This window comes from Balaenoptera acutorostrata, chromosome 18 (genome assembly GCF_949987535.1).
Source record: "Balaenoptera acutorostrata chromosome 18, mBalAcu1.1, whole genome shotgun sequence".
In the NCBI taxonomy this organism is placed as follows: Eukaryota; Metazoa; Chordata; class Mammalia; order Artiodactyla; family Balaenopteridae; genus Balaenoptera; species Balaenoptera acutorostrata.
The window spans coordinates 75,276,633-75,304,405 of NC_080081.1; the positions used below are offsets into that span (position 1 = coordinate 75,276,633).

Consider the following 27,773-nt stretch of genomic DNA (forward strand, 5'->3'; position numbering starts at 1 on the left):
TCAGCTGGTGTGAGGAGGGCCAGCTATGCGCTTAAGGAGGCACGTGTCCAGGCCGAAGGCAGTGGAGGTCCACGGCTGCCGAGGCCAGGCCTCAGGGGAGGCTGGAGGGAGGGCCCGGTGAGAGGGCAGGACGGGAGAGGAACACAGACAGGAGAGCCGACACAGGACTTGTCTGTGACCCGTTGCAGAACGCAAAGATGAGGGAGAGGGCAAAACTCACTGGGCTCAGCTCGCAATAATAATAATAACCATGACAAGGACCCTTTATTGAGCCTTTCCTATATACCAGGCACTTCACTTTCCAGATATCAAGGCTAAGTGAATCCTCCTGCAGCCCCAGTTTACAGATCAGGACACTGAGGCCCTGGTCTCCTGGCTACTACAGGTCTGAGCTGGGATTGAGCCTGGCAGGTCTGACCCAAGGCCGTGTCTTCTTCGCTACATCACGTTGCTGAGTGACTGTGCATGTGGTGGTTTCTGAGCGACACTGCCCTGTGTTATGGCTGTTTGTTTACACGCCAGTCTGTTCAGCCTTTTATGAATTCTGCCCAGCGATTTGGTTTCTGCAATGTTGCTGGGTCTCGGTGTCCCCCGTCCTGCAGTTTGCCTGGCAAACAACCTGAGCGTAGAGCAGCTGCCCCCGTGTTGAGTCAATGCTGATGTTCGCTTAACTGAGAATCCCCGGTGAGCATCAGCCTACACAATGCGCTTCCTATCTTTTCCCAAGCAAGCCCGGGAGGCCTTGGGGTGCCCGGATTCCACACCCTGATTTCGCATCGTGGTTCTCACATCCCATGAGCTGAGCGCTGGGTGTTGATGAGGCTGGAGCCCTGGCTGCCGGACCCTGGCAGAAGCTCTTTTCTCTCCGCTCTGACTCCCAGGCTGCAATTGGTGTGAGGGCTTCCCTTTCTGTCTGCAGAGTGGACAGCGCCCGCCAGGAACCCCTGGTGGACCCCCTGCACAGGTGGGCCCTCTGAGGTGGCCGGGCCCTCACAGCTTGGGGGATGCATGTCTCCTCGTGCCTGGATGGCTTCTCTATCCTCAGGCAGCACCTGGCTTGCTGCGTCTCCTGGGTGCTGGGACAGAGCGCATCTGTACCACCGTCACTGCATGATCCATCTCCCCCTGAACGGGAGCTCCTTGAGGGTTGAACTGTTTCTAATTTAGCTGAAAACCACAGCCCCAGCACAGGATTTGGCACTTAGCGGCATTCCATACATATTTGCTGGCAAAACAAGACTGGAGTGTCCAGTGAGGTAAAGGGACATGCTTGCAGGCTGTTTGGATCTGAGCCACGAGAACTCTGGGGGGAATTCAGGCCCAGGGATGGAACTTTGCAAACACAAATATTGAGAGGATATCTGAACCACTGAAGAGAAAGCGGGTGAGAAAACAAGAGTCAGGACATCCCAGGATGATTCAGAGAGGGGAATGGATATGCAAACATTTCTGAATTTTTAGATTTGAAGGATTCCAAATAGAGGACAGCTGCAGGGCAAGGACAGGCTTTGTTTTCTAGAGAAGTTTAGTTAGTGCCGCACTAAACACATTTGCTGGAGACCTAGAAATACAAAATGAGTTTGAAGCCATATGAGTCAACACTGGGGTGAAGGGGAAGTAATATTTGAGCTCCCGTTTTACCCCTGACTTTTCCTGTGCCTCTTTTTTTTTCAAAAATTTTTTTTTCTTTTGGCCACACCACACAGCATGCAGATCTTAGTTCCCCAACCAAGGGTCGAACCCTTGCCCCCTGCAGTGGAAGCATGGAGTCCTAACCACTGGACCGCCAGGGAAGTCCCTTCTGTGCCTCTTTATATCATCATCCTAATAACTCGGGGAGGTGATTTTGTTACTCTCATTTTAAAGACAAGCCAATTTAGTCTCAGAGAAATTGAACCATTACCCAGCATCATTGAATGTGAAGTCTGGTATGCCAGACTTCAAACGGCTCCGTGCTCCTCACTTTAAGCTCCCTTCAGCTGTCCGCCCATCCCTGGGAGCTGCTAAAGAAATCCAATCTCAGTTCAGCCCAGAAAAGAGACAGGACTTCAAAGTCCCTTGGGGGGGGGGGGAGGGAGGGTGGGAGGTTGACTCAAGAGGGAGGGGATATGGGGGTATAGGTATACATAAAGCTGATTCACTTTGTTATATGGCAGAAACTAACACAACATTGTAAAGCAATTCTACTCCAATAAAGATTTAAAAAAAAAGTCTCTTGGGGATATAACCTCCTCTGCTCTTAGGTCAAATGCTTTCTTTTCATTATCAAAGTGATCTCGGCTTGTGAATCTGTGTTTCCAGCCCCAATGGACGGCTCTGTTGGCCCACAGAAAGTTCGTCCCTATGTTTTCCTGGCTCCATGGGACTCTCATTTTGCATATCCTGCTTCTTATCTTCTGCTCTTTAACAAGTGACCTCTTTTTTAAATTTATTTATTTATGTTTGGCTGCGTTGGGTGTTCGTTGCTGCGCGCAGGCTTTCTCTAGTTGCAGCGAGCGGGGGCTACTCTTCCTTGCGGTGCGCGGGCTTCTCATTGTGGTGGCTTCTGTTGTTGCGGAGCACAGGCTCTAGGCCCGCGGGCTTCAGTAGTTGTGGCACGCGGGCTCAGTAGTTGTGGCTCGCAGGCTCTAGAGCGCAGGCTTCAGTAGTTGTGGCGCACGGGCTTAGTTGCTCCACGGCATGTGGGATCTTCCCGGACCGGGGCTCGAACCCGTGTCCCCTGCATTGGCAGGTGGATTCTTAACCACTGTGCCACCAGGGAAGCCCACAAGTGGCCTCTTGACCGTTCTCCAATTCTCTTGCATCTTGAGAGTGAAGCTATCAAAAACAAAAACAAAAAGTCTCACTAATTTGAAGCCACAAAAAAACCTCCTAGAGTAAAGCAAATGCCTTTTATGAATAATCATATTAAAAAAGGAATTAATTTTATGGGATAATAAGTGCTGACATGCTGGCCTGGGGATAACATGATAATCATGCACACACGCCCTAAGCAAGCGGCGCCGTAGAGAGGGACGGCGACAGAAAGCCAGCAGCGTCCCAGTACTGCTTGCAGCGCGTGTGACAAACAGAGCTTGTCGCTAACCAGGGAAGCTCACAGGAAGCGTGGTGTCCTGGCTTCTTAGTGGGGGTTCATCACTTCAACACTTTTGTTCCTGGACTTTTGGTGTCATTGCCAAGAAATCATTGCCAAATCCATGGTCGAGAAGCTTTTGACCTATGTTTTCTTCTAAGAGTTTTAGGTCTTACACTTAGATCTTGATCCATCTTGAGTTAATTTTATTTATGTATTTATAATTTATTTTATTATTTATTTTTGGCTGCGTTGGGTCTTCGTTGCTGCATGAGGGCTTTCTCTAGTTGCAGAGAGTGATTGCTACTCTTCATTGCGGTGCGCGGGCTTCTCATTGCTGTGGCTTGCCTTTGTTGCGGAGCACAGACTCTAGGCATGTGGGCTTCAGTAGTTGTGGCACGCGGGCTCAGTAGTTGCGGCTCACCGGCTCTAGAGCACAGGTTCAGTAGTTGTGGCGCACGGGCTTAGTTGCTCCGCGGCATGTGGGATCTTCCCGGACCAGGGCTCGAACCCGTGTCCCCTGCATTGGCAGGCGAATTCTTAACCACTGAGCCACCAGGGAAGACCCTTGAATTAATTTTTGTATATGGAGTTAGATAAGGGTTCAATTTCATTCTTTTGCCTGTGGATATCCAGTTTTCCCAGCACCGTTTGTTGAAAAGACTGTCCTTTCCCCCTTAAACGGTCTTGACACCCTTATCGAAAATCATTTGACCATAAATGTGAAGGTTTATTTCTGGGCTCTCTCTAATTTTTCTTTTTTCACCTCTACTGATTGGAAAATACAGCATCCTATTTCTAATTCTTTAGTGATTCTCAGCCTTGAGTGTGCACCGAATGTCCAAGAAAACTTCCCAACAATACACACGCTGGGCTCCTCAGCCCAGAGTTTCTGGCTCAGCAGCTCTGAGATGGGGCCTGAGAATTTGCATTTCTAATAAAGTTTCCAAAGGATGCTGAAGATGCTTTCACTTTAAGAACCACTGTTTCAGAGCAAAGATTTGTTACCTTTAGGGATTCAAGATATCTCTGAGTTTCTGATGAAAACTATTAGTCACCTCCCTCCTCAAACTACACGTACCCATCAAACTGTGCACTCAGTTTTTGGAATTTGTAGTCCTTCCACCCAGTCCGTGGATGCCCTTGGAATCTCGGCGGACCTCCAGTTAAGATCCTCTCCTTCAGAGGCTGGTTGTTTTATTGGGGGAAACGCTGGTATTAGCACGCAGGCTCTGCAGTCTTAGAATGCTACGATAACCTGAGCGTGCAACTCCGTTCATTCATTGATTGATTTCAACCCATTCATTCAGTTTAGTCAGTAGATATTTCCTGAGCACTTAGCATGTGGCAAGCACCGTGTTAGGCACTGAGGATAAAATCCAGCCTCCACGGTGGGCACATATGTGGCGAGTAGCAGAGATGTGGACCCACAGGCAATGACAGCCCTCATGGTCAGCGCGGCCTCAGGAGAGGGACAGGTTAATAAAGGCAGTCACAAACGCTTCCGCCCCAGGCCCTATCAAGTCCGAGGGGCAACTCCTCCTATTTTGGGGATAGAAGCTGATGGTCCAGCTTCCAAGTTGTGTGCTTATTGCAGCCCTCGTTCTGGAGTGTGTGTAGCTCCTTCTCCATTTGATCTTAGTGTCATGGGGCCAGATAAATGAGGCACTCAAACAAGAGGGTCATGGAGGGAGTTCCCTGGTGGTCCAGTGGTTAAGACTCCACGCTTCCACTGCAGGGGGTACAGGTTCAGTCCCTGGTGGGGGAACTAGGATCCCGTGTGCCACAGGGCGTGGCCAAAAAAAAAATTTTTTTTTAAATTTTTTTAATGAAAAATATTTTTTTTAAAAAGGGGGTCATGGAGTTTCCCAGAGAAAGTGAGACCCCATTGATGAACATAGACCAAGGGACATGGGGAGGGGGTAAATGTGTTCTGGGCAGTGAGAACAGTGTGTCAGAAGTCCTAACAGTGAAAGCCAGGTGAAAGCATTTGGGCTTTTTTTTTCCCCTAAAAAAAGGATGTGAACCCCTGAAGGATTTTAAGGAGGGGAGGGAAGAGGCAGGGCTGAAATCATGGACAGGTGTGACCAGTGCGGTTGCACAGGATGTGCACTTAGAAGGGTGAGGTTCAATGCTCTGTAGTTGCTGTCTTGGAATCCTTAAGAATTTTATCTTTGACTTTGTGTTCTGTAAATAAAGGGACAACAGAGCGTGTCAGGGGGCTTGGAGCCTCTGCTCACGTGCGGTCCCACCTCTTCACCCCTCCTGGTCTCCCAGCATGAGTTCTTGCCCACTTGCTCCCTGTCTCTTGGTGGGCCCGCCCTGCCTGACTCCCCTTCCCCATCCCTGCCCCCACATGGCTCGTGCCCTCCACCTGGGGAGATGAGGGCAGGAGGCCCCTCTTCCACCATCACCCTCCACCCCTGGTGGGGGCCTCGCTGCACACATGTGAGAGCTTGGGTGCAGGTTCGTAGCATCTCAGGGCAGACCGAGGCACTGGCACCCCTCCTCGGGCTGGCAGCCCCATGGACACTCTGTGGGCAGCCCCAGGGACACTTTGTGGGCAGCCCAGATGGGGCGTCTTGCCTGCCCTCGACCTGGGTACCAAGTACATCCCAGCGTGGACGTCGCAACCCATTGGGGGTCACCATGGGCCATGGGTTCGGACAGCAGGGTCTGTGGGAAGAGGAGATTAACTTCCCAGCCCCAGGCTAGGGCCCTGCATTGCCCTGGGCCCTGCAAGAGTTTTTAATTTCGTGGAGATGAACCCAGCTGCGACGTCAGTGCTGTAGGTGCAGTGGGAACAAGCCAGGGAGCGGGAGAGGGGCCGGAACACCGGAGCCGCAGGGGAGTGACTGCACTGCCAGGGAAGCGCCGGAGGGTAGGAGTGCCGGGTGCAATGGCATGGCTGCTGAACGGCAGGGGATGCAGAGGAAAGAGTCAGGTGACCTGGCTTCCAACTAGAGCAACGAGGAGAGGAGGCTGTAATTCACCCGCACGAGGAGGAAGCCAGGAAGAGGTGTGAGTGGGGGAAAGGGACGTGGTGGGAAAGGTGGGGATTCTGTTTTGGACACAAGGGTTTGGGCTGTGTGTGAACATGCAGCTGCCTTTGGGGCGCGTGAATCAGAAGTGAGGTCCAAGTCGAAGCGTAGATTTAGGCATCGTCGGCGTACAGAGGATGATGAGGAATTCGTGGCGTGTGTTCCCAACAAGAGGATTTTTCCAGGTTGCAGTTTGACCAGAAGGCGAGGGATGATCTTCCCTCTTCTCAGGCGGAGGCAGCTCATCCCACACCCCTCTCCTTCCCTGGCCTGGAGGACGAGGTAAATGCCTGAGGGTTTTCCTGTCTCCCTCTTGCCACTTTCAGGCCACTGTCCTCTACCTTCCCCTTCACGGGGGCCATCCTCCACACCCCTGTGGTCACCTGTCAGCTCTCACATCTGTTGAGAGTTTCGGTTCTAAACTCACAGCGTGACCTCCACCTCCTGGGTTCTTGTAAATGATCCACTCAGCCCTCTGGCCTCGCAATACCTTGATTTTTCACAGCTCCGAAGCCCTTCACAATGGTACTTTGGCCGCCACACCTGTGGGCGGCTCTCCATCACCCTAACTCAGGAGCTATGAGAGCTGAAGGGGGGTGCACGTGATTTCAATCTGAGCGGGGGAGTGGGGGAAGGGTATCTGCGGGATGGGCTGGAAGGAGGCCCGGGGAGAGTGAGGGCTAGGCAGGAGCTCGGGGATCCAGTCCTGAAGTCCAGACTTGATCCAGAAGGTTGTCGGAGCCACCTGGGTCACATGGTCAGATCTGTGCTGTTAAAGGATTCCTGGGTTCTGTTTGGAAGTCAGGCAGCATCTTGGAAAGACTGAATGGAGGTGGGAGGTGGTGTGGAGAACGGGGGTGGGCGGTGGGGAATGGAGACCCTAGGGGAACGGAATCAACAGGCCCCAGTGACCGCCCGAGTACCTGATATGAGAGAGAGCTGGGCGTCTGCGGGGAAGGTGCCCAGTTTGGGTTGGGGGGGGCCCTTCACCAAGACAGGGCTGCAAGGATACCAGCTTCATGTTATCAGTCTCTCCTCAATCCACTGCCAGTGGGGTCTCATCTCCACCAGCACACTGCGTGTGCTGTTATCAAGGCCCCCAGTAACTGCCAACACGACAGCCCAACAGCAAGCCCAGGTCCTGATTTCACTTCTCGGGGGCACTGACTTTTACTGGCCACCCTGACCTATACTGGACAGAAACACCACAGACTTATCCCCCACATCCCAACCAAGCCATTGCCTGCCTCCTCAAACCCACCGTTGTCTTGTATTCCCTTTGGAGCAAGGTACCCACTCGGGAACCACAATCCAATCAGAACTCTGCGGGCCCCTCTCATTCACCTCCCTCATCTCATGGGTCATGAAATCCTGTAGATTCCATCTCCCAAACATGTTTTAAATCTGAGCCTCCTGGTTCAGGCCCTCATCACTTCTCACCAGGTTTCCGCCTTCCTTTCTCCTCTCCCTGCCCTCCTGTGCTATCTTCCACTCTGACACCTGAATTATTTGTTTCAAATGAGAATCTGATTCTGTCCTGCCCTGGTTAGAATCTTTCAATGATTTTTTTTTTTTATAGCTTTCAAGACAAAATTCAGATGCCTTAGCTCAGCACACATATCTCTTCCTGATTGGACTCTTTAATTTATTTTTTTTTTAATATTTATTTTTGGCTGTGTTGGGTCTTCGTTTCTGTGCGAGGGCTTCCTCTAGTTGCGGCAAGCGGGGGCCAGTCTTCATCGCGGTGCGCAGGCCTCTCACTATCGCGGCCTCTCCTGTTGCGGAGCACAGGCTCCAGACGCGCAGGCTCAGTAGTTGTGGCTCACGGGCCTAGTTGCTCCGCGGCACGTGGGATCTTCCAGGACCAGGGCTCGAACCCGTGTCCCCTGCATTGGCAGGCAGATTCTCAACCACTGCGCCACCAGGGAAGCCCCTGATTGGAGTCTTTAGCACCATCTCTTGACCCTTCCTCACACCTCAGCTACACAGAAAGAATCCTCTCCGTCCTCTGACCTCGTCACGCACTTCCCCGCCTCTGTGTCTGTTGCGATCCTCCTGGCTTGGAAAGTGTTTCCCACAGCTTCTCATCTAAATTCCATTTGACGCCTACTTGTCCATCCAAATTCAGCTCTAGTCTCAACGATCCAGAAGCCTTCTCTGAGTTAAATGCCTCTCTTCCGGGCCCCAGGGTCACTGAGGTATCCCTCTGTCACAGAGCTTACCAACAGCGCTATCTAATAACTACTTACCTGTCTGCTTCTCTCTTAAGCTAGTTTCGTCCCCTCCGCGTCAAATGTAGCATCTGGCATATAGTAGGTGATAAATAATCAGCTGTGTGGCAGGGTTGTTAACTCATGCCTGGCACCCTTCGATGTGTGGACAAAAACGTAATGACTTTGGTCTATAAATAACCTTATTTTCTCATGCTGCCATCAAACGGTTATGGGGAAATTTTTAAGTGGATGCCTGATATGGGTTAAGGCTTTGTGCATCTAATCATTTAAATTATTTCCTTGGGTCATGTTTTTGCTTCTCTTGCTCAGTGTCTCAGATCACCTTCCCTTCCCCCGGCTTCTTTCCCCAAGATGGTATCTGCTGTTTGGGGGAGGGATGTGTGGCTTATTTGTCCCATGGGACTGGGGGGAGGGGGTCCCCTGGATCCCTGGAGATACACACACCGTGGCGTCCACTGGCCTGTGGTTAAAGTGCCTGTCTGGGAGCTATGGGATTAGACTCCAGGCTCTGTCTCCAGACTTGACCTGTGTAAGAGCTCTTTCCGTCCTTTCCGTGACTGTAGCATTAACCACCGGGGGGAGGGGGGGGAGGGGGGGATGCAGAAGGACTGATGTCTTGAGAGTAGCACTGGCCTCTTGCTTTGATGTCAGCTGAAGGTACTTCTTAGCCTCCAGTGGCACATGGCAAGGTTGCAACATTTCTCTACAACTGACAAGGAGAAGGTCCTTCATGCCAGACAAGGAACTTTCCAGAGGCCTGGCTAGCTGCTTCTTCCTCTCTAGTTAGCAGGGCACACAGTCAGAGTGGATTCTTCCTGGGGAGTCCTGCTCTGGACCAGCTGTCATCGGTGGACAGGGCAGGCAAGGGTGGGATGAAAAATCCAAGGAAAGAGTTCCTGGTCTTAATATTTCTCATGCTCTTCAAATAGCTACTTCCCATTAATGATGTGGATTAGGCAGCTGATAATTCCCCTGTCTTTCTAACGTGAATCTTCCTAAAGGAGGGTAATTGAATAAATTAATTTAAAAAGTGAAAATAAAATAAAATGAGAAGTCCCTCGTCTACGCAGTTGTCGCTTGCCCCACTCACCCCTGGGCCTGAAGTCTGCTGCCTGGTGAATTCCTGACCCGCCCTTTTGCTACGGGCAGTGACCCTAGTGGTACCTCCAATGGACTCGATCTCCCCGTGTTTCCCATTGACTGCAGACACCTGAGTATCCCCCATAGGCAAGATCAGGGGTTGCAATTCCCAAAACTCAGTCACTGAGCCTTTTGCCAATGCTTCCCACAATACTTTCTTACTCTCGGTCTCTCTTCTAAATATTCCAAACAGGAAATACTTTGTTGGGCCTTATCTTCTGTGCATTTGGATTATTAAGAGTGTACTGATGTTGACTGTGCCTTTTGAAAGCTGCTCTGCTTCCCCCAGAACTGTGATTCTGCTGCCCGTGATAGGACGCAGCGTCCCCAGTAGGAAGTCAGCCCAGCAACAGTGCGAATGCTACTGTGCCCCCAGCGGTGTTTAATCTGTACAAGAAACGCCAAAAACTTCCTGTTCCCAGGGGAAAGGATTTCACCTAACCTTCCCAATAAAATCTAGTAAATAGAGGTGTGAGTCATTTCATTGAGGGCCCTGAAGAAAGGGTCAATGAATAAAGACTCTTTGGTGAGTCATGCTGCTAGATGAGAACCATCTAAAAGCGGTTTCCACAGAGGTGATCTGGGAGATGCGTTGAACATTTCCTCTTCCTTTAGAACATGTGTCAGAGGAAGTTCACAGCTCGGGTGTGCATGGCACTGTGGGTGAACACTTGTTCCCGGGCCCATTGTTTACACCTTCATCCTTGTGGTTCCCTGTCTCGTGTGAGTCCCAGATCGCGTTGGAGCATTGTTTCATTCTTTGATTCTTTCTTGGCCCTGTAACGAGGCCCAGATTACCCCCTGCATCCCACCTCTGTGTGCCCGCCTCATCACACACGCATGACACGTTAGGACTTGGTCATTAAAACCTGTTTTGGCACCAAAGAGAGGAAGACCCAGAAATAATGGGGAAGTTTTGAAAGACACACATGTATCTAAAGCTAGAGCTAATCTTGGAACAGGCCTTGGATCTGCATCCAGAGATTGTCTAGGCCATATCTAGAAGGATGAAAATGCTGGAGTTCGGAAGAAAGGAAGAGAGAGAGGAGGGGGTGGAGGCTGAGAGAGGGACATTATTCAAGTAGAAGGATGCACTAGGACAAGGAGAATGGAGCCAGAGCCTAGGAAAGAGCAGAAGTGCTGCAGAGCTGGGGGTGAGGAGTAAGGAGAAGGTGGCCAGGGCCTCTCCAAGCTGGGTCTCTCTCTGGGTGGGTGCAGGGTAGGCAGACTGCATTTGCCCAGAGTCCCGCACTCAGAAGGGCCTGCGCTTGGTTTAATGCTCTGCTGTCACCTCCTTGAAATTCTGAACCAGGGGCCTCTCATTTTTTTTTTTTTTTTTTTTTTAAATTTTTTATTTATTTATTTATTTATTTATTTTTGCTGTGCTGGGTCTTCGGTTCGTGCGAGGGCTTTCTCTAGTTGCGGCAAGTGGGGGCCACTCTTCATCGCGGTGCGGGGACCGCTCTTCATCGCGGTGCGCGGGCCTTTCACTATCGCGGCCCCTCCCGTTGCGGGGCACAGGCTCCAGACGCGCAGGCTCAGCAGCTGTGGCTCACGGGCCCAGCTGCTCCGTGGCATGTGGGATCTTCCCAGACCAGGGCTCGAACCCGTGTCTCCTGCATTAGCAGGCAGATTCTCAACCACTGCGAGGCCTCTCATTTTTATTTTGCATCCCACAAACAACACAGCCGGTCCTGGGTGGGAACACTGAGGGTTTTGTCGGCACGGGGCAGAACAAACAGCCCTGATTCGCCAGGGACTGACCTCCTTCCTATCTGTCTGGTGAGCCAGGAAAGGGGAGCTCCTCAGCGGTTACCATTCAAGCAAGTTCAAGGGCAACATTCAATTAGCAAAAAGATGCTTGAGAAAGATGCCACTTAAAGTTTTATGTCATATCAAGGGCCTTCTGGCAGTAAAGGACGACTATGCTGATGGTAGAATCTACCTTCAGTCTAGATTTGAATGGGTCATTGTTAAGAATTCCAGTAAGTACATCCTTTGCAGAAAAAATCCCCCAAAGAAATATTAACACGGTCTCTTTTAAGTGAAACTTACTAAATAAATAAAAAGCATATATTGGAGTATACTTTTATTTTTCTTTGCTTTTTGTTATTAAACTTTTGGCATTTAAAGCTAGGAATTTACTCTCTATTTACAACATTATGACCTTAAGAAAAGGAGATAACGGCTTGAATTGCAGCATGAGCAATTAAGGCATTTATTCAAGGTAATTTGAACTTTCAAAATACTTAGCAATAAATATAGAAAAACTCTAAAGACTCACTGATTGCCTTTACCTTCAACGTCTCACACATGCAAACACACACACACACACACACACACACACACACACACACACACTCCCACCAACCTAAGCCAAACAGCCATGTTTGTTTCTTTTTTCTTCCCAAGCCCAGTCTAATTAGACAAAGGGCACAAATATTTTCACTATAGTATAGGTAAAAACCATTGATCTGTCTTGTTCATTTCTGTAACCCTAATGCCCAGCACAGCATTAAATCAATATTTGTGAGAATGAATGAATGAAAGGTATTTGGCTGAAAATGTAGATTTTCTATGGTTTCCATGCCGAATGGTGAAGGGGTTTCAAAGTATCAGTTAACGTTGTGCACTGTTGAAATCATGTTGATGCCCCTGTGGGTACACATAGGAGTGCCCTACACGTACACGCAAAGAAGAGGAGCAACGTCAGAGGGAGAGATGGGCAGGGAGGACAGCGGGGAAAAATCAGAAAGAAGAAATTTTTCTCTTTGGTATTTTCAGCCTCACCTTTTTGCTTCATTTTTTTCTCCAATTCTCCTTCCCCTAAAGCCACATCTCTTTCTAGCCTCCCATTTCCCAGGGCCCATGCTTTCTTCTGCTTCTTTTCTTTTCTTCTTTTTTTTTGAGTTATTTATTTATTTTTGGGTGCGTTGGGTCTTCATTGCCGCGCGTGGGCTTCCTCTAGTTGTGGCGAGCGGGGTCTACTCTTTGTTGAGGTGCGCGGGCTTCTCATTGCGGTGACCTCTCTTGTTGCAGAGCACGGGCTCTAGGCACGTGGGCTTCCGCAGTTGTGGCTCGCGGGCTCTAGAGCACAGGCTCAGTAGTTGTGGCGCACGGGCTTAGTTGCTCCGCGGCATGTGGGATCTTCCCGGACCAGGGATCGAACCCATGTCCCCCGCGTCGGCAGGTGGATTCTTAACCACTGCACCACCAGGGAAGTCCCTTCTGCTTCTTTTCTAGTGAAATCTAGAAACAGTAGAGTAGCGATAAACTCCCTCATACTCAAGTGTGAATGGTTGCTACCATTGTTTGAATGGGCTATCTGAATGAGTGTATTTATATTTTAATAGAGGATACGGGAATGGCGTACAACCGTGGCATTCCCAGAATTAAGGAATGCCATAGAGATGTATAGGGAAGGGAGGTGGGGGGGAGAAGAGACATTTCAGGTAGAAAGGACCCTGCTTTAAAAACAAGAATCGTTCCTCTTTTGAATAAAATAACTGCTCAGTTGGGAGGGGGCATTCTCATAGGAACTGCCATACCTTTTCTTCCTTTTTACATGCTCCAAATGAACTCGGTGTACATTGGGAGAGACAGAGAAAGAGAGACAGAAGGAGACACAGAGAAAGGGCGGGGGCAAGCAATACAGGAAACTGAGGTGACTATCCAACTGAAAAATCACATCTGAACTTCACACCCTCAGCGATGGCTCTGTTCTCTTCTCAAAGGAGGACACAGGCCAGGCCTTCACGTATCAAGGAATCAAGGCGGGGGGGGGCCCTCATGGCGGTCTGACCACACAGCTGGACTCTCCCCCACCTTGGTCTGCTCCGACAGCCAGACCTACATTTTAAATCAGTCTTTGGCTTGCCTTTCATCCGCAAAGTATAAGGTGTCAAGACAAGTCATCCTCTTGGCTTTGAAGGAAATCGCCTCGCCCAGCTGGCAATCAACCAACCAAGCAGTATTTACTGAGCCTTTCCTACACCCAAGGTCTCAGAGCAGTGTCAGGGAGGGACACGAAGAGAAAGAAAAGGAGCTAGCAACCCAGCAGGGGAATTAAGACACAGGCATACAAAGCATGACAAATCCAGAGGAACAGAATCAGGGGGCTCTAGCCTCTGTCGAGGAAGAGGTCTCATCACCACCACTATCTTTAGAAAGCAGTAGAATTCATTGTGCCGGAGGTTATGCTGAAGAGCTAAAGTGAAAGGGTTCCAGATTTCCACTCATCCTATGGTCAGATTTTGCATATTACCTCAGGGAGTGTCACAAGGTTACTTTCAGATTACCCAAGCAAGTAAATCACTTTAATCCACAATATAACATACATGCATATTTTGTATGTGTGTATTTACTTTCAAATTATCCAAGCAAGTAAATCACTTTAATACACAGTACAACACATATGCATACTGTGTGTGTGTGTGTGTGTGTGTGTGTGTGTGTGTGTGTGCACCCATGAGGAAATACCTCTTTACCCCCAGCAAGAGTATTTTTTTTGGCTGACATTGTCTCTTAAGACATTAAGAATCTTTACTTTGTAATTATTGAACTTTATACTCCATACATTCATCTACGTTTCTCTATACATATATGTTTGTATATGTACAGGGCAGAGCAGTTATTAATCAAGGTAGCTATCATTATTATTATTTTAGATTTTCATCCTTTCCCCAAGAGGGGAGCGACTCCCCTTAGGAAAAGGTAATAGCTGCCTTGCAGTCATTGCAGCGGCGTCCGTGTGGAGTTTAAATGCTATCCCTCTATTTTCTCCCTCTTTGTATTTCCATTTCTGTCCCTCTACCCTCCCTCTTCTCAGGTCCTGCACTTTTTTCCCCCATCTCATATCGTTCCCTTTTTTTTTGTTTCTGTTTATATCCTTTATCAGGGATGAGAACTGGAGGCTGAGAATATGTGCATGGAGGGTGGGGTGGGAGGGGATCTGGAGGGAAAGGAAGCTTTGGAAAGCTGAACCCTGACTCTGGCCTTGGGACCTGGCCGGGGGAACCCGGTGTCTGCTCCAACATTAGCCTTAGGGTACATTTAAGCTCATTTGACCTTCAGTTTTCTTAAGGTCATCAGCAGTCCCAGGGCTATCACCTGACCACTGAATGGGAGTTTCAGTTCACAAAACTCAGAGATGCAAAGCTGTATGTATAACTTAATTTTTTTAGACTGACTTTAATTTTGTTTTTTGCACCCCTATTCTGTTGGTGGTAAAAACGTAATCACTTCAGAGTAAACTGAATTGGGATTTCCTTTCTTTCTTTCTTCTTTCCTCCCTCCCTCCCTTCCTTTCTTTCTGGCTGCGTTGGCTCTTCGTTGCTGCACACGGGCTTTCTCTAGTTGCGGTGAGCGGGGGCTATTCTTCGTTGCGATGCGTGGGCTTCTCATTGTGGTGGCTTCTCTTGTTGCAGAGCACGGGCTCTAGGCACACAGGCTTCAGTAGCTGTGGCGCACAGGCTTTGTTGCTCCGCGGCATGTGGGGGTTTTCCCGGACCAGGGCTCGAACCCGTGTCCCCTGCCTTGGCAGGCAGATTCTCAACCACTGTGCCACCAGGGAAGTCCCAGGATTTTCTTGATTGATTCAGTTTTCCCTCCCTACCCATGTACCTGGGGATAGGTCTGAGTTCAAGGGTGCTAACATGCCACGCCTTCAAGGAATCAGACCCCTGGTTGTCATCATCTACTCACGCTGGCATCTGCCAAGATGCTCCCTCATCCACAAGGTCCCCGGTTGTTGTCATCTCCCAACGTTGGCATTGGCTGCGATAATCATGTTTCTTCTGGTCTCTGTTAGTGGGTCCACGTGGGTCATGCTTAGCCCTCACCTGCAGGTTCACTGATTCTCTCAGTTATCTCTTTGCCTCTCTCCAGGAAGGAGAGATGGCGAATATTTGGATGCAACACACTAGGGATAGAGGACACTTGGTGGGGCTGTCTTAAATCTTATCCATGCAGATTGGCCAGGCTGCTGTTTTTACCTTACTGCTGCTCTACCCTACCAGCATGAGAGAGCCTCACCACCAAACCCAGTATCCTTGATATGGAAGGACATCTGCATCTACAATCCCCTGACATATCTAGGGATTCTTTCATCCCCTGCCTCTCCCCTCCCTCTGATGTCTTCTCCCCTGCCCCCCCATATTTGGTCTGGATGATTCCTTTGGAGTGCAAAAACCCATTCTCATCTGATTATTCATTCTCCTAACTACGTCATTTATGGTACAAATGCTATATGCCCTAAGTCCTCCAAGACCTTGTTTTTTTGAGACTCAAAACCTTTTTCTTTTATCTCATCTCTGCTATGAGACTCAAGATCTATTTTGAAATCCAAAAGCTGAGCGTGGCTTTATTTGTTCTCTCTACATTTCTGCTCTAACCTCTCAATGCTGAGGACCGTGAAAACAGAGCCTCTTACTATTGTCTGATTGGACTGCAGGGGGGTCACAGAAAATACCAGAGAGATAAAAACACAGACAAAGCCATTGAACAAGATGACGCCCTTCACACCATGGTGATGTTGAGAACTGCTTGCTGGATGAACGCACAGTGAATGCTAATCAAAAGGAAACATTTAAATTAATATATGAAAGGTCAGCAGTGCTTTGAAGCAACCTCTACCAAAAATTCTAATTTGACTGCTTTGTACTGAACGCAAGAGTTTCCACCTGTGTTTGCTCATTTAATCTCCTTAGATCTCTTTTTTAATCTAATATTTTCAGATGGGAAAACTGAGGCCCAAAGAAGTTAAACAACCTGCCCGAAGGACCCTGTGGTGTGGGGCAGAGTAACGACAGGGACCAGGTGTGGTTTGGCATAGAGCAGTAGATAAGAGAAACAGTATGAGATAAGCATGCAGGTTAAAAGGCTCTCTCAAAGCCAGAAGAACTTACCTGCTTCAAATCTTTGCATTTCCACTTGCTCCACTCTTCTCTCTAAGAGTTGTATATATTATTTCATTGCTTCATACACATCATTTTTTTGCATGTTATCTAAAGCATTTTGAGAAATCTAATAAATTTTATCTAGTCGGGAAAGTTTAGTTTTATTTCAACTTTTTCTCTAGAGGATTTAATTCAACCAAAAAGGACTTTTTTCACTAGATTCATTTGGTTCAGGAAAAAAAAAAAAAAAAAGCAAAATCTGGAAATGAGAAGATAGCTCAAACATATCTGCTAAATTGTGAGTACTGAAAATCATTTTTAAAAAAAGAGAGAGAGAACAGGGACCCAGAAAATTTCCTGGTTCCCAATCCAGAACCCCTCCCATGACATCACACACCCAGAGGGGGTGGAAGAAAAGTTGGGTTGGAGTTGAAAGTTATTACGCTGGGGTAATTCCCTTGGCTGGGCTGGCCGGCCTCATCAGAGCAGCAGTGTTGATAGAGTGATATTTTTGTATTTTGGCAGTAGGGCCACTTGCCTTTGTCTGGGTTCTGTGCGCCAGCTTTCCTATAGCAACTCCATTTCATTCCCAGAGCTCCGTCTATAATCAAGCCATGTTTGAACTCCAAGTCACACCAGAATGAAGCCTTCTGGATGGGAAAGTATGAAGTTATAGAAGACGGAGCTGGACAGCCAGACGCCCAGGAGACAGTCCGGGGGCTGCGACCTCCTCCACGCGGGCCCCACCTACACCAATCAACCACGTAGGCAAGTTCCTGGAGCTGCTTGGTCCAGAAGGAAATTCGAGATCAAATTCAGTCCTGAACTTAACTTTTCTATCGTGTACTAAAATAAGCTTCTTCTGTGACCTTCAGACTGACCCGGAATCCAGCCATCTTCTCGCAAGCTTGGCACAGTCCTGGAGGGTAGAGGGGGGAGATGGACAATCTAGAAGACTCTTTCTTGGTCAAAGCTGGGTCTGAGCCGGGGCACTGGGGAGATTCTTGGAGTTGCTCTAGCTCCACACTGGTGGAGCCCCAAGCATTTCTGTTGACCCCAGGTTAGCCCTACTCACCTTAAATTCCTGTTAAATTGTGTGCCTTCTGTCAGGGCAGACCTCAGAATAGAGTAGATCCACTGAGATGTTTGATGGAAATCTGCCAGCCCCAGGCAGAGCTGACTCCAAATGCATCCACATGAGACAGGTCGATCAGCGGGGAGCATGATTTAAGACAGCAGGATTGTGGCTTCTTGGCTAGGTTGGGGTGCCTCGCACGAGGAAGGGAAGGACGTGTTTGCCAGGAGGCTGAGTGATTTGATCAAGAAAGCGTTCAGCTGGAGCGGAAGAGGAAGAAATGCTCCGGAAAACGGGTGGAACCAGTTGCTGTGGAGATGAAGGAGGAAGTGTTCTCCCTTCCTAAGTCAGAGGAAGAATGAGCGCAGGAGGGGCCTCTGGTGACTCCCAGGGGGGTGGAAGCCAGAACCACGCCTGGGAGCCGTGGGGATGCTCTGTCAGTGCCCAGAGCAAGCGGAAGGGATTCCAGGCCATAAGACAGGATGGCCACCGCAGCCTCATGGGTGTCGCTGGCGATTGTGGGAGAGTCTCGTGGCATGCTGGCAGAACTGCGTTCAGTTCAGTGACCCACGGGAGGGGCTGACCACAGAGCATGACAAGAGCCCCCATCATGGGCGCCTCAGAATGCACCTGGCCGCGGTGGAACTGTCATCCTCTTCCTGATCTCCTTATGTTCCTTATCTTGGGAATTGCACCTACGTACCCTCAGTCCCTAAGCCAGAAATCAGAGGTCTGCTTTTCCCCTGATTGCCATAGCTGATCAGTCACTATGATCCACGACATCTCTTTCATCTCTCTCCTCTACATCCTCACAGCCATCTTCCTTCTTTCCAGACCTCATCATTTTTTGCCCGGCCACTGTCCCAGCTTCCCAGGAGGTCCTCTGGTCCCCAGTTCACCACACTCTTGTTGGAGAAATCTTACCGAAATGTAAAAGTGATCGTCATGTCCCTGCGGCTTAAAACCCTTCGCGAGCTCCTCAGTGCCTTCAGGGTGAAATACACAAGGCCTTGGCGTGGTGTTCAAGGCTTTTCACAATTCCATCCCTGCTTATCCCTCCAGGCTCACTTATTCCCTCTCTGCCGCGGATGCTCTGGTCATTCTGAATGGTATGCCATGTCCTCTCCTGCCTCTGCATTTGCTCTCACCCCTGCCTGGCGTCTTTCCATCCCTCACGCCACTGCTCAAAGTCTAAAACGCCTGTGGTCCTTCAGGACTCCGTTCATGTGCCCCATCCCCCAGTCTGGGTTGGAAACCCCTCCTCCGGGCTCCCCAGCCTCCTGGTTTACCTTTGCAGGCACTTGTGCATTATACACAAGACTCTTGGCCTTTGGCAGCCGTTGTGGATGTGAGGATGTTGGTACAGATGCCCAGTCATGTATTTTCAGCGCAGATCCCCCCAGTACAAACTAAGTTCTACTTGATGACCATTTTTCACAGGGAGACAAACCCTTAGTCACTCCCAGGTGCTGTTGCCAGTGCCCACGAGTCCAGCTGCGGCAGGAACTGGGCTTTGGGCCAGGCTCCTCTGTAGCCAAGTGGCCAATAGGGCTTCCAGGATGGCAGTGAATTAGTCAGACTTCCCCATGGTCATCAGCAGCCTCAGAACAATGCAAACCATCTGCCCCCTCCCCAGGAGGAGAGCCTGGCCTGAGAAACTCACTGCTTGGCCAACCAGGTTTCTTCTTCCAAATCACCGATCATCTGGTAAACCATCACAAGCCACTCCTTCCCAGGAGTGAGTTGGGGGACAGAGAGAAGTCAGATGGGCTCCTCCTTCATTTCCTTCCTGGAAAGTAGAGTGGGAAGGCCCACTCTTCTGGGGAAACAGGAGGAGTAGGAATAAATGTGTCCTCAACACAACTAAGTTCCAAGGGCCTAGATTTTACCCTCCTTAATACCTGTATCCCTGGGGTTCATCATGGTGCCTAGCACATTGTAGTTGCTTAATAAGTGTTTGCTGAATAATATAATACATGAACAGATAGCTACTTGTGCGGTAAAGAGGTTAAGAATGTGGGGCTCTGAAATCTGATTGCCTGGGTTCAAAATCAGGCTCTGTCACTTACTGTGTGACCCAGAGCAAACTGCTTCACCTGCTGTGATTATTCCTTTATCTGAAAAATGAACATAATAACAGTACCTATTTTTTAGGGTTGTGAGAACTAAACGATTTCATGTATGTAAACCAATTAGACAAGGGCTTGGCATATAGTAAATGCTCATTTTGGTGTCAGTTTCTTGGAAGGGGTGTTGCAGATAGGATGCAAGTTGGTCCCAAAGCCAGGCAGTCCAAGAACTCTTCTTAGTAAAAGGGAGAAAGAAATATGATGAAATATACATGTAAACATATACATGTATGCAGGTATATAGGTATGTGTGTAAATACATATGGAATCAGATTTTTAATACTCTGAGACTATGTCCTTTCTGCTATTTTGATATTAAAGTGTCCTGTATTTCATGAAATGATCATGATAGTCAATGGTAACTGTTGTTTTCACAATCTTGACAAATGAAAATCTATATGGCTCCTCCAAGTGCGTTTTGAAATGTTCCCGGTCTGTGAGTACAAAAGCCTGGGGAATATTTGGTTGCTGGCCGGAGCGGGGAGGGGGTCTCTCACTCATGATGCTGCAGAGTTGATGACAGTGGTTTCCAACCTAGCTGCACAATTAGCATCATCTGGGGAGTTTTGTTTTTTCTTTTTTTTAAAAAAAGCACATACTGTTCCCTGGGTCTGGCCCCCAGGGGTTCTAATGCAATAGGTCTGGATGCCAGGACTTCAAAAGTTGGCCAAGGAGAGCCAGGTGAGTGAGCTGGGACCAGGAGCCAGACAACAGCCAGTTATTTCCTTTTGTTGTTCTCTAATCAAATACATGCTCCTTTTTCTTTATTATTCCCAGAGTGGAAAATGGACCAAATAAAAACAAACAGGAGTGGGAAATGGCAGAGAATGCAAAGAAAAAGTCGCCAAACGTCTACCTTATAACTGATTAGCATTTTGAAACCATATCTCATCAACCACCTTCTCTCTTTATACCACCTAGGTTTAGGAATCCCTTGATTCCAAATGATGTTTGATAAAGTCTCATTCTCTGCCTTCTTATTTCATTGGTAAACAACTTTTCATAAAAACAATAAAACAATACAAAAAGCACATCTCTCAAAATATTGCCAGAGTCTGGCGTTCCTCTTCATGCCATGATTATGACATCATCCAATACATTTGGTCACCCAGAAACGTCCTTCCTCTCGGCTTTTAAAAATGCCTTGTATATTAAGATACATTTCTAATTATATTTCAGATAAGAACCAGATGTTTTGAACATTTTTCTTTGAAATCTCTTCCTGAATCTTGTTTAACAGCTCTGAGGAGGGGGTGGCATTTTGTCTCACCCTTCCCTTACTCTTTCTGTATATTTCCCAAAGATTTTAACATACTCAAATATTTTTTCCTGGGAATTTGTGAATTTGCCTGTAACAGAAAAGTGTTGACATCAATTGACCTTTCACAAGGCTCAACTGTGAGGATGAAGAAAAGGAAGCATTAATTTCACAGGGCGTGGCATCACCAGGATTCGCTGTAACATTCTCAGAGTCAGAAAATAGCTCTGTGGCTGATCCCACCCCCCTCTTCGTGGAACCTTGGTTTTCACCTTTCTTGTAAATGTCACAGGCCTGCTTCCTTTTAACACTGGCTCTAACTCAGGCCATATCTTGCCTCAAGCATGAACGCGGCGCCTGTCACAGGGAAGTGCAACATAATACGGGACCGATTAGCCTCAGCTTAGAATACAAATTTCTTTCTCTCCTGGGATCTTGCCAAATCCCTACTGGCTGGAGATCACATGTTGGTCTAGATCAAGTTCCCACACCATGAATTATATTGAGCCTGAGATTCTTACCTGCCAGGGCGGCCATGGCTGGGGTCTGAGCGTGAAGGGTGTCCAGCTAAGGAGAGAAGAATAGATACAGAGGCTTCCGGCGTTTTCAAAGGTCAAGCCTGCTGCTGTGCTTCTCACCCCCAAGCAAGGTCGCTGAAAGGAAGATAAGATCAGGCAAAGGGATGGAAACCCCGTGGCCCTGGCCATGCTTGTCAGTTACTCCGTCCAGAGGCGGTTGTCCCGGAGGTGGGTCTGGAGAAGATGTTTACTGTGGTCTTTTCCTTTACTCACAGTAGCTGCCTGCAGAGGAAGGGTTCCGGAGGCTCAGTAGTCTCTGTTCCCCTGGCTGGTGTACAGAGCGGGGGAGCTGGTCAAGTCTGGCGGTATTTTTCTCAGGGGATGTGCTGGTACCAAGTGCAGTATGGCCCCCGGGGTATTTTCCATCTTTATCTTCTGCCTGGATCCCTCTTCCCCCACGTCTTGCCGTGACTGGGAAGTGTTGTGCCTTCCAGGCTTTCCTCCTCTTCTAGAGAAGCCACAGTCAACCGTTGAGACGCAGGTCAAACGCCAGCTCTTCAGGGCAGCTCCCCAGCCCCACTCAGCGGGTTGCTCCGCACCATTTACGCACGTCTCTCTTTGCACCTCATCCGTTGTAATGCAATTTTGGTTCATGGCTGTGACCTCACTAGGTTGTGAACTCCTCAAGGGTGAGGACAGTACATTTTCGTTGTGTCCCCTGGCCTAGCACAGGGACCAGCTCCTGGAAGAGGTGACGTATTTTCTCGGGGAGGGAGGGGTGGGGAGGGAGAACACACGGAGTCCTGGTGAGTCTGCCCCGCACTGAGCTGCCACCCTGCGTGGTGGGAGATGAGACACACGTGACCGCCCATTCTCATCTGCTTGACCCTTTAAAGATGCGAGCGTTTTTCTTGAGTGTGATTCTACGTCCTGGACCCCAAACACAAGGCAACTACTTCTTCTGGTGTCAACAGAAGACACAGTGATCCCTTCCAATGCCGAAGGCAGGACTGGCTGTTAGGCTAAGAGAGGAGAGAACACTAATTTATGGGCAACTTAATAGATTTTCTAGTATAGTTCTGACTATTTATGAGTTTGGCCTGATGTGTTCATTTGGGAACCCAATCCCACTATAAATAGTGATTGAATAAAAGCCTCCTTCCCTTTTTAGATTTGATGAACTGGGAAGGCAGGAGTGGGGGACAGACCCGAAAACTTTACTGCCTTCTTTCTCTAGGGGAAAACAACAGAAGTAACAATAACGATACTCTAAATACATGAAAATTGTTTATTTAAAACATAGACCCCTGCCCAGGATGGTACTTTACCAGATGTGGCAGGGTGGGATGCTGATGAAAACAGTCAGAACGCATCCTTGCTACGTACCTCCCAGCAGCAGGGGCCTTCCATCCTTTTTTTTTTTTTTAAACCGATCCTGCCTCAGGTTTATTTATACTAATAGCACAGGAGGAGACCAGCCCCCTCAGCAGCGCAGGGATCAAACCAGTCCTTCCATGCTCACAGTGGCAGAAAAGACCTGTGCTCTGAGCCTTTGTAGGGCACTGGACACCTTTGGGAGCTGGAGCAGGAAGAGGAGCTGGAGCTGGAGCTGCAGTCAGTCGGGTCTTGGTTTGAGCCTTGGTCTTGCACTTTGCCAGCAGAGCCTGAGCCCCGACGCAGGCACAAGCATGCTTCCTGAGCTTGGGGTGGGCAAGGTTGGTAAGTTGATTGAGCTTGTGCTTGATGCCCTTTGGGATCTTGGGCTTGCCCTCCTTGGGCTTTACAAGGGCCTGACAGCCTCAGCGCCTGCCCTCATGGCCTTGGCGTTGTTGGCCTGCATCTTCCTCAGGCCCGTCTTGTTGTGCTTCTCGGCAAAGCGTGTGTTCCTCAGGAACTCGGCGCCCAGCCCCTTAAGAGGTTCACATCTTCATGGTTGGGGTTTCTCGATGCTGCTTCTGGGCCATTTCCAGGATGGGCTGTGCATGCTGTGGTTCTTAGACTTGGCCGTGTCTGCACTGATGTCCAGAGTGCCTGGGACCAAAGAGAAAGAGGGAGGCCACCAGGAGGTCCTCAACCCTAAAGCAAATTTTGTTCCGTGAGCTTGTGAGTTAGTATAACCGAGGGCACTTGGTGCCCTTCAGATCTGCTTCCATTAGCAGCAGTTTACAACCTCCCGAAGATGCTAAGGGATTGTACCAGGATGTTTCCCCCCAAAAAAGGACTTTACCAAACTATCTCTACCCCCCAGATTGTTTCCTTGGACTCAATTTCCTTTTCTTCATTCGTTCTTCCATTCAACCAATGTTTACCGAACACCTGATACGTATATACCTCGCTTAACCCTGTGTGCGCAGGTGTAAACAAGTCTCACACGGTTCCTGAACTCATGGAGTTTACCGTGAGCAGGGGAGATGGACCTTAATTACAACAATTACACTAGAGAACGAGGAGGGTGCTGTTAGGAAGATGGGGTGTTCTACAAGGATCACATGAAGCCCCCTTTCCCCCACTGAGTTTCTTTTATACAGTGGACAAAATGATATGCCCCTTGCAGAGTGTGTGGGTTTTTTGTTTTGTTTTGTTTTTTGTAATGCTTACTAAGTGTAAAATATCTAACAAGTGCCAATCAATTTTACTATATGTAAGAGATAGTTTTAAAAATCCTTTTATCTATTCGCAAATTAGAAAGGCTAAATTGAGAAAACAGTGTAAACATTTGTAATGTGTAGCTGTGCTGGCCGCCAGTAAGTTAATGCCCTGAATAGCTCATCAGAAAATAGGCCCAGTAACTGCTTTTCTCCTCCACTTTATTAAGTAGCTAACAACCAGCAGGTGGAAAAGTATCTGACAGGACCCTTGATTCTCTCTGCCTGTGCTGAAGGTGTGGTGATGTTCCGCCACGAATAAATGTGGCGGGGGTTGGGCGGGTGGGAATCGTCCTCCGTGACCACAACGAAGGCCACCCCTCCAGTCTGGCCGCCTCTCGTGATGCTGTGCTGCCTGGTCACGCCCAGAAGGAAGGCGCTGCCCCCAGGTCTGGACAGTGCCGCGGTGCTAGGTCCGCGGTGTTAAGTTGCTCGTTTGATTTAACACCACACGTCCTTCGGGACAGCGCAGTGGGGTTGCTGGTTTCACTTCCTGGCTTTGGCTTTCATATCATGTAAAGATCGACTGCTCATTCCCACCCGACTCCCAACCCAATTCCGTGATCGCTGCAGACTCTAATGGGGGGACTTGGTTCTCTCTTCATGACCAGGAAGATGCATTTTCCAGTCGACTTTTCTGAGGCTGTGGCTCTAGCCTGTGAACTTCACAGGTGCTTCTCAGTTTTATCGCTCAAGAGGGCTGCAGGTGGGTATTTCCCTTCCCCAGGTTGGTTAGGCTGTGATCCCAGCCCAGCAGGCCAGGCTCTTATTACCCAGTTTCCCCTGAGGGCAGGCCTTGTTAAAAAGAACAGAGGGCTCGGGTGTATTTCAACAGGATTCCTTTCCCCCTCCTCCTGCCAGAAGCAGTCGGGGGGTGGGGGGGGGGACTTTTCTCTGATATTCACTAGGAGGACCGGGTAGAGCTCTGGGGTCTAAAACTCCCCAATGCGTGGCGGCCCCCGGATGAGTGGGTGTCCCAAGAGTTTTCATCCCTCAGACTCGTCTTCACCAAGGAGCAAGCAGCTTGTACATTACAGCTCAGGTTTTCCACCCCAGCGTGGGTTCCCGAGGAAGTGTCTGCTGGGAGGTTTCTGCCCGGGTAAGTTGTGATTCTCTGTGTCTGCCTGTGTGTCTTTCCAATTTGGGGAGTGTAGCGGTTTGCCTGTATTCTCACTTCTCTTTCAGATTTAAGCAGAGCAGTTGATTTTTCGGTGTGTTCGGTTTTTTACTTGTTAGGATGGAGTAGCGTCTTCTAAGCCTTACATGCTGGGCGGGAAACCAAATGTCTCCAGTGGATTTTTTCTCCTGCCTATTGTAGCCAAAATCCGGCCTCTGTACCCTGGTACCGAATTGACTCTGAGACAGAGTTTTGGGTGAAGTAGAAAAGAATAGCTTTATTGCTTTGCCAGGCAAAGGGGGCCACAGTGGGCTAATGCCTTCAAAACTGTGTGTCCCAACCGGGAGGGATTAGTGAGGAGTTTTATAGTAATGGTTCAAAGAGGGCGTGATCAGCTCCTGGACATTCTGAGTGGTCGGTGGTGACCTTAGTGGGAGTCTGCATCGCCATCCTTCAGGTTCCGACCCGTCTGGGGTCACATGCTTGTGGGCAGTAGACAGTTAACTTCTTTCACCTGGAGGGGGTTTCAGTATCTGCAAAATAACTCAAAGATATTGTTCTGTGTATCACTTGAGGGGGAGGAGGGACCCTGCCCCAAGGCTGCACTATTGTCTCTTGACTGCTCCTCGAATCCCCTCCCTTCTCTGATTAGCAACTGTTTGAACCTACCCTCAGGGAGGCTGAATGAAGCCTGTTTCCTGCAAACAAGAAAATGGGGGACACAAAAAGACTTTTGTGCCCAGGAGCCCCACACAGTTCTACTCTGTTTCACTGTCCACAAAGTGCTCTGAATAGACACGAGAATTTGAATAACTGAAACTTGGTAGTGCACTTCAGATAGTCTTCGTGATCTTCATGGTTCAGAAGAACTTTCTAGAAAAAGTTAATTGCAGATTTGAGAAGGGACTAAGTCCTGCAGGGTTTTGGCAGAGATGAGGTCTCAGATCATGGGGGTGGGAAGCCTCACTCCTGGTTGAGCCTTACAGTGACTCATATCTTAATTCCAGCTTGGTGTGCCGAGGATGCCACATTACCAGTCCCCCAGTTTGAGGAGCTAGGATTTTCCCTTCTACCCCTCTAGGCCACCAAACCCCAAATTCAAGTTCTCATGGATTGCATTTGTCCTCGGGGCAAAAGCAGCTGCAAGAGTCACTGAATTCTCCAGGCTCCTCTTTCCTACAGATTTGAACCTAGTAAATTCCTTACTGTTGTATCTGAGCTTTTAAGAAGGTTTCTTAAAAATGTACTTTACCCAGCAGTTTTAGTTGTTTTCCGTGGGGGGGCTCTTTCAAGTAACCTATCCCACCCTGTTCCTGGAAAGGAAGGATACCTTGTTTGATTTTCATAGTACAGTTTATTCATCTGAAGTTTTGCTCCTTACTCTTGCTTGTTACCTGAGGACTCCAACAAGATTATCCTCCCTTACATTCTGTCTTGATCACTTGTGTATCTTCAAGGCTTGACGAGTGTGCCTGGCACATGGTAGGCATCGAATACATGACTGTAAAAGATAATAATGATAATAACAGTGAAATAATAATAGAAAAGATCTTAAACATGGGATGCATGCAGTGTCTTAGCTGTCAGCTCTGCACCAGTCTCCGCTTTTCCAAATCATCTGACACGTGCTGGGAGATTTAACTTCCGGGAGCACCACGTGCTCTCAGCTTAAAATAGCTGCCCATTGCCTTTCCCATGGAGACCATATTTCTTAGCCTGGTATCCATATGAGTCTGGCCATAAACTAATTTTTATTCTTTTTGTGCCCTGTGTTCTCCCCAAACCAGTCTACTTGGCATTTCCCAAACATGCCACGCATCTTTGCTCTCCTGATTCCTCTGCCTTGGCTGCTCTTCCCATCACCTCTTTTGGGATTGACATGTGCACACCGCTATATGTAAAATAGACAGCCAACAAGAACCTACTGTATAGCACAGGGAACTCTGCTCAATACTCTGTAATAACCTACATGGGAGAAGAATTTGAAAAAGGACAGATATATGTATAGGTATAACCGATTAACTTGCTGTACACCTGACACTAATGCAGCATTGTTAATCAACTACACTCCAGTATAAAACAAAAATTAAACAAACAAACTCACTATTCCTGTGACACATCATTCAAATGCCACTGCCTCTAAGCTTTCTTCTCTTGTTCCCTGGCAGGCAATAATGCCCCTTTCTCTGAGCCCCCAGAGTGTTTTGGGGTCTTCCTTCTATCTCATCACACGTGCTTTGCATTACAACTACTTGTAACTTATTTACATGGATTAACACTTGCCCCAGAACATTGATGGTGCAGACACTCAGTAAATGTAAATAGAAAAATGGATCTTCAAAACAGGCTTAGATTGTGGACCTCAAACATTATCAAAACAAGGGAATCTGTCCACCACAGCCAGAAATACCTTATCTTTCAGGCTCTTAGAGATTTCTGAATATGGTTTCGTGGGGTCAGGAAGTAGCCATGCCCATGGTCATGTTATTTAAAATGATTATTCTCTAATTGTTGGACACCTTTTACAGCATGGTTGAGGACCTGGTGTGCTTTTTTTTTTTTTTTTTTTTAAATTTTTTTTTTTTAAATATATTTGATGAAACCTCCGTTTTTTTGTTTGTTTGTTTGTTTGTTTTTTTAAAGAAAT

The 27,773-nt window shown here is 48.4% G+C and overlaps 1 pseudogene; it reads right to left on the minus strand.

Moving 5' to 3' along the window:
• Nucleotides 1–26,607, minus strand: LOC103008181 (60S ribosomal protein L29-like; annotated as a pseudogene).
• Nucleotides 26,608–27,773: the final 1,166 nt, after the last annotated feature.